The sequence below is a fragment of the Micropterus salmoides genome, unplaced genomic scaffold (assembly GCF_014851395.1).
Source record: "Micropterus salmoides isolate LMB-PRFRI ecotype aquatic unplaced genomic scaffold, ASM1485139v1 Ms_hic_scaffold_1363, whole genome shotgun sequence".
NCBI classification, from domain to species: Eukaryota; Metazoa; Chordata; class Actinopteri; order Centrarchiformes; family Centrarchidae; genus Micropterus; species Micropterus salmoides.
In genome coordinates, this window is record NW_024040445.1 from 744 (window position 1) to 6,744 (window position 6,001).

At 36.4% G+C, this 6,001-nt stretch overlaps 1 long non-coding RNA gene across 1 annotated transcript; it reads left to right on the forward strand.

Moving 5' to 3' along the window:
- Nucleotides 1–728: 728 nt before the first annotated feature.
- LOC119901548 lies at nt 729–2,080 on the forward strand. The gene is made up of 3 exons (XR_005444218.1): nt 729–1,030; nt 1,185–1,265; nt 1,825–2,080. It is a non-coding gene; the product is annotated as an uncharacterized LOC119901548 (long non-coding RNA).
- The last annotated feature ends 3,921 nt before the right edge of the window (nt 2,081–6,001 follow it).

A 6,001-nucleotide genomic window follows, 5' to 3' on the forward strand; every position in this document is an offset into this window, starting at 1 on the left:
AACTGTTGTTGTGATTTGGCGCTATAAATAAAATTGAATTGAACTAAGGGTACTGGCGACCTGTCCAGGGTGTACCCTGCCTTTCGCCCAATGTCAGCTGGGATTGGCTCCAGCCCTCCTGCGACCCTGTACGCAGGATAAGGGGTTGACAATGGGTGGATGGATGAACTAAGGTGATGATTTATCAAATGCAGTTTGTACACGCCCACACAGTTCTGAGAAGAGGTATAAACGTCATTTTTATAACTAGAAACATGATCATGCCTCTCTCTATTAGTCTCCATCCAGCAGCTCCAGCCAGACACCACCCAACCACACAGAGGCCGTAGCCGAAATTGTTGACCGGGAAAATCCCACTCTTCTATACGCCTAACTTCCAAACGGCTGGCCCCTCAATACCCAACCCGCAGGCCCCGGATAAGTCTCCTTGCTATGCTACAAACAAAGAAATTTTAGATAACATCAGTGAAAGACAAGTTTGTTCAAAAGAGAAGTTTAAAGGATAAAGTTAATAATCTCAGCATTGGCTATCAAGGATGAAAGAGAGGTAATATGCACAAAGACCATGCGAGACCAGTGTGGCAGGAAGTGCATTTTACATATTCTGTTATAACCAATGAGATGCATTTGATGGTGTGATGTATCACAGCTTACCTCCTTCACTCACTGAAATACCAACAAGTTTCTTGACAAGACGCAATGTCAAGATGATCCTGTTATGGGTTACAATGCTTGTCTTTATCAAGGATGTAAGTGCTATTTTATTATTTTATTTAAGAATTTATATGCCAACTGGACAACTTTGCATCATATCCATTCCACATCATACAATTACTGTTTTATATATTGTATGTTTTCATTTCATTCAGATACATTGGTTCCATTGACCACCGTTGAACTTGGTGAACCTGCGACCTTAACATGTGTTTTGCCTAATCAAGAGTTGAGCAGTAGAATACTCCACTGGTACAAGCAACAAACAGATTGGACTGATTCTGGTGATGGAGTGGGACATATCTGTTAGTAAAAGGTAATAGTGTGATCTACTTTTACAAAGTTTTAAACGTGTACTGGTTCAGAGCCGGAATAGATAAATCTCACCCAGACATTTACACTGATGGAAATGGACATGATGAATGTGAGAAGAGATCTGACTCTCAGAAAAGCTGTGTTTATCACGTCAGCTCCTCTGATGCTGGGACTTATAACTGTGCTGTGGCCACATGTGGGAAAATATTATTTGGAGACAAAACTGGACTTTCAAGGTAACTTTATTATCACTTCCGTAATAAGACTTTTAAATGCATAAAATCTGTTTTTTGATTAATAATTTATTCTTCTCCATGGTGTGTAAGATATTAAATAAAATTCATTAAGATGCAAAATCATTTAACAAGGAGGGGGACATTTAAAATAATTTACTTTTATTCATTGCTAACGTTCATTGTTTTTAACTTTTGATAATGGTCCAGGAGCCATTTGGTCACAGAAAGGAAATGCAATTATTTTCCAGCTGTGTGCTGTCTTGGCTTTAAGTCGGATTGTTATTGCCTTCCTCATTTACACAATGAAGACAAGCAAGTTTGATTGTTCCAACAGTAATAGAAGTTACTCAAAGTTCTCTATTAAATGAAAACTAAAAAGTACTGCATCTTTTTGTATTGTTATCTATATATTATATTTCTTAATGTTCAGCTACAGTCGTTCTGCAACAAAACAGTGGTTATCAGAAAAGTCAACAGGTAAGGAATTTAAAATTGTGATTAATCTTATTAAACCAGTTATGAAGCTTTTTTAACTTTATCATCTCATGTATTTTCTCAGAGAGATGAGGACACATGGATTTATTCTGCTGTCGTCTTCAGCTTGATGAAAGCTGACGGTGTAAAAAAGGATGCAAAAGCAGCGGAGAGAGAGAGGATCTATGCTGCTGTCAAGGATTTTCGTTTGGATTAGTGAGTTAACAGGTCTGTTTGTCATCAGTTGGTACTGTATGATATAGTTAATGTTAGTCTGTTTGGAGCTAAAGGGTTTGTTATACTGTCTGTGGCTATTTGGTAGTACTGTCTATGTTTTACTGTATATAATTTTTTCAACGTCTAAAAAAAGTAGATTTTGTCTTTTTCATGCAAATGTGAACCCCCGTGTATTAGAGGTAAAGGTGCCAAATGTGAACTACATTGTCCAGTTCAAGTCTGGCTCGGGACCTTTATTGCATCTTTCTCCCGCATTTCCAATCATGTCTCTAATGGCTTTAATAAAGATAAAAAAATACCCAGAAATACACACAGTAAGGCTATTCAAATGTGTTTCTGTTAACGTGGACATTATTGTTACACCCCTAAAAGTTACAGGCAAATTTATGTTGATGGACCAAATATCAGAGAGGTTTACTGTTTTTAAAGTAGAGAAAACGAACAAGGTATACTCGATTATTATTATTATTGGATCCAAAAATAATATGAATCAGTACTCAGAATCAGACAATACCCTGTATTGAAATTAGGATGGGGAGAGAGAAAGTCAGATCAGAGGATTTTAGAAAATAAGTTTATTGCATCATCATGAATGTCTTTTGTTTGGAGAAAGAGATCATTTTTGTATTTTATTGCTGAAGATGCAGTTACTATGTATCCATATTTAATGCCAGAAGCAAACACACATCCACAGACATGTTACGACATCTCTTCTTACAGAAATACTGTCTTAAGCGATTAATCGCTGAATTTCAATAGTTAATCACGATTAATCGCCTGTTTTATCACATGATTAAAATTCTATTATTACGATTATTATTATTAATATATTATTATTGTTATATATCTTAACTGTTTCAAGTTCGTATTAACAATGATAACAATTCTTGACAGTGTATCTTGATTGGAAATCAAATTAATGCAAAGAAAGATTTATTTGATTATTTCAAATCAAAAGATGTGCTACGAGGCTGAGGTAAATAATCAATGTAAATTAATATAGTCTTCCTTAAGCTTGCTTTCAAAAATTCTAAAGCAAAAGTGCATGTACAAAATGTACACACATTATTATAAAGTGCATAACTAACAAAATACTCCATAGCTACATTATTTTTAAATTCAGTTGAAACCAATGAGATGAAATGATCTTTCAGAGTTGAAACAAACTGTCTATAAGAAATAAAGGCAGTTTCAACAAGTTCTGAAGAAGGTTCCAAGCAGAAGGTGCAGCAAACATGAAGGCTTTTTTACCTAATTCTGTTCGGACATGGAGGACCAACAAGTGGAAAACGTCCTTTGAACGTAATCCATAATGGCCTTGAGTACTTGTTAAAAAGATACTCAAAGAGGTAGGAGCTAGTCCAAGAAGTGCGTGAAACATCCAATGAGTGTACCTTCTAGCATAGAGAGAGGGCCATTTAGCTTTGTAGTAAAGGGTACAATGATGTGTCCTATAATTACAGCCAGTGAAAAAATGCAATGCACGATGGCTACAGCAGGAGGTAGCAGGTAGTAAGGGTGCGCTGAACGGTCAAAATAGCTTTTAGGCAAAGATTCTTTGGTAACAGCACCAGTGACGGTGTAATAAGAATATTTGACACACGCGTATAACGTGATTAACTCAATTAAAACGTTATGATCTGTCTTTATTCTCGTTGCTATTAACGCGTTAATGCTGACAGCACTAGTTAAAACCTAAAACGTTCAAACATTATTCCAAATATAAAGACAGATAAGCGGTATGAAAACCTCACAGCTTGGTTTTCCTCTGCCGTTTTTGCTGGAGCGGTCTGTGTGACCGTGGGACCAGAGGGCTCTGTGAGCGGGCGGCCTCGTGGGCTCCTCCCGCGGGTTGGCGCAGGCATCCCCCACCACCACTTCAATCCTCAATTCCGAAAACTTTCAAGCACATTTTTGTTCCGCCATCAGTTTTCGCAATATACAAAATCTACACAGTTGATTTCTCACCTCCACACAGTTGATTTCTCACCTCTACACAGTTGATTTCTCAGAAGTGGATTTAGTGATGAAATAACGTATGAAAATTATAAAATGTAAAACTTTCTGTAGCTGGCATCTGTCTGGTGTGTGAAATGATGATGCAGTGAATGGTGATGATTCGCTCTGACCAATCAGTAATTGCCGTGTTTTCACATCACATTTTAGTATTGCCTCAGCTCGCTTGGAACCTCGATGGAGGAAAAAAAGTACCTGGTAGCAGGTACAGGTACAACTTTTCCACAGTGGAAAACCAAAAAAAGGCGAGTAGAGTCAAGGCGAGTCGAGTCGAGCTGGTACCATGCAGTGGAAAAGACGTTATAGAGAGGGGTGTGGCTGACATCTGCTTTAACAACAGAGTACATACACTCTGTCAAGTATTCGCTGTTCTTCTGTCTTTTCACTTTCCTTGAAGAGATATCTTGTGCTGCATAGTTTGCTGCCTTTGCTTCACCATTCAGCTAAAAAAGAAAAAAAAAATTGCTTGTTAATGACAAATGTTTCAGTGATTAGGGCTGTAACATGACCTGTTAGGTCAAGATAAAGTCTAGACTATAGATTTAGAACAGAAGTGCTCAACATTTTATCTTATTTTTTCTTTTTCTTTCTTTTTTCTTTTATGTAATTTGTTAGTTATCAGTATTATATTTGCATGTCTTTCCTTGATGCTATTTATCATATCTACAGGATCTGGTAAATACAAACGGTAGGAATAGGTAGAATATATATTAGTATACCCATGTAGCCAGAGAAAACCACACACTCACTGTTGCACATTTACCAGGTTATTTCATTGATTTACAGTTGAACTGTTGTGTCCAAGATGATGGGAATCACTCACTGTTCCTGTTAAAATAAAAACAAAGCCTTTAGAATGTGTGTACACATGAGGGATATGGTTACTTCTGTCATATCAGTCTGATTTTTGTCATCTCTTATTAAAGAACACAGATGAATAGTAAGTTTTTGGCTTTACAGTCAAACACAATCACTCCTATAATGTGCCCAAAACAGCTTCAGTGTTCAACTGAGCTTTGAGCAGTCAAGGGTGCTTTCCTCAAGGACAACTGTGCTAGTTTCAATTCACATACATGTGAATAGAAACATATAACATCTAAAATTAGGTGTTCAGCATTTCCTGCAGCAATAGCACTTTGTGGTGGGACACACAGGGACAGACAGGGACGGGTTGTATTTCCTTAATTGGACAATAAAAGTTATTATCTAGTGTGCAAAATTATATTTTACATTCAAAACATGACATATAGTGACCTCCAGTTTACAATAATGTGACACTGTGACAAGAAAACCAAACTAACATTCTAACCAGCAAAAGAGGATGAGCAGATTCGTCCAGTAGGTTATGTGTTTTCTTTTAAATACAGTACCTCTGTGACTGCAACAGTATGCTGCAGTGATAGTTTTACTTTTATTTCCACCATCGCCATATTCTGTTGAATCGAAACACAAATGTATAAAATGTTGTCCCAAAGAAGACATATGGATGGATTTTGCAAATAATACATCATTTGGAGTTACTATAAACCATCTAATCTGAAGCCCACATTTTCTGTTTAACAGCAAAGTCATTTATTATATTCAGACATTCATGGTTGGGTTTCAAAAAGCTTAAATGAAATGATAAGTAAAATATGGTGAACTGACCTTTGCAATGTTCACAAACTTTCCTTCGATCCACATAGAAAAAAAGGACAGCAATCACAGTCACACTGCAGGCAAACTGCACTTCAAGCAGAAGGACAACTGGTATAATTCTCATCCTGAATCAGAAACATTTCCTTAAAGCCATTTATCTGGAAAACAAACAAACAATGTACGTAAAAGTAATTATTACGAATTAATAAGTTCCTGAAAATAATTTTGTATAATAAATGTTTATGGTCTTAAATGTCTTAATTATACAATGATTAAATTTTATTGATAAGTGCGTGTATTGGCTTCATATTTTTATAAACTCTTAGCCTCCCTTAACCTTAAAAGAAACGAACAGACTTATCTGCCAGAAT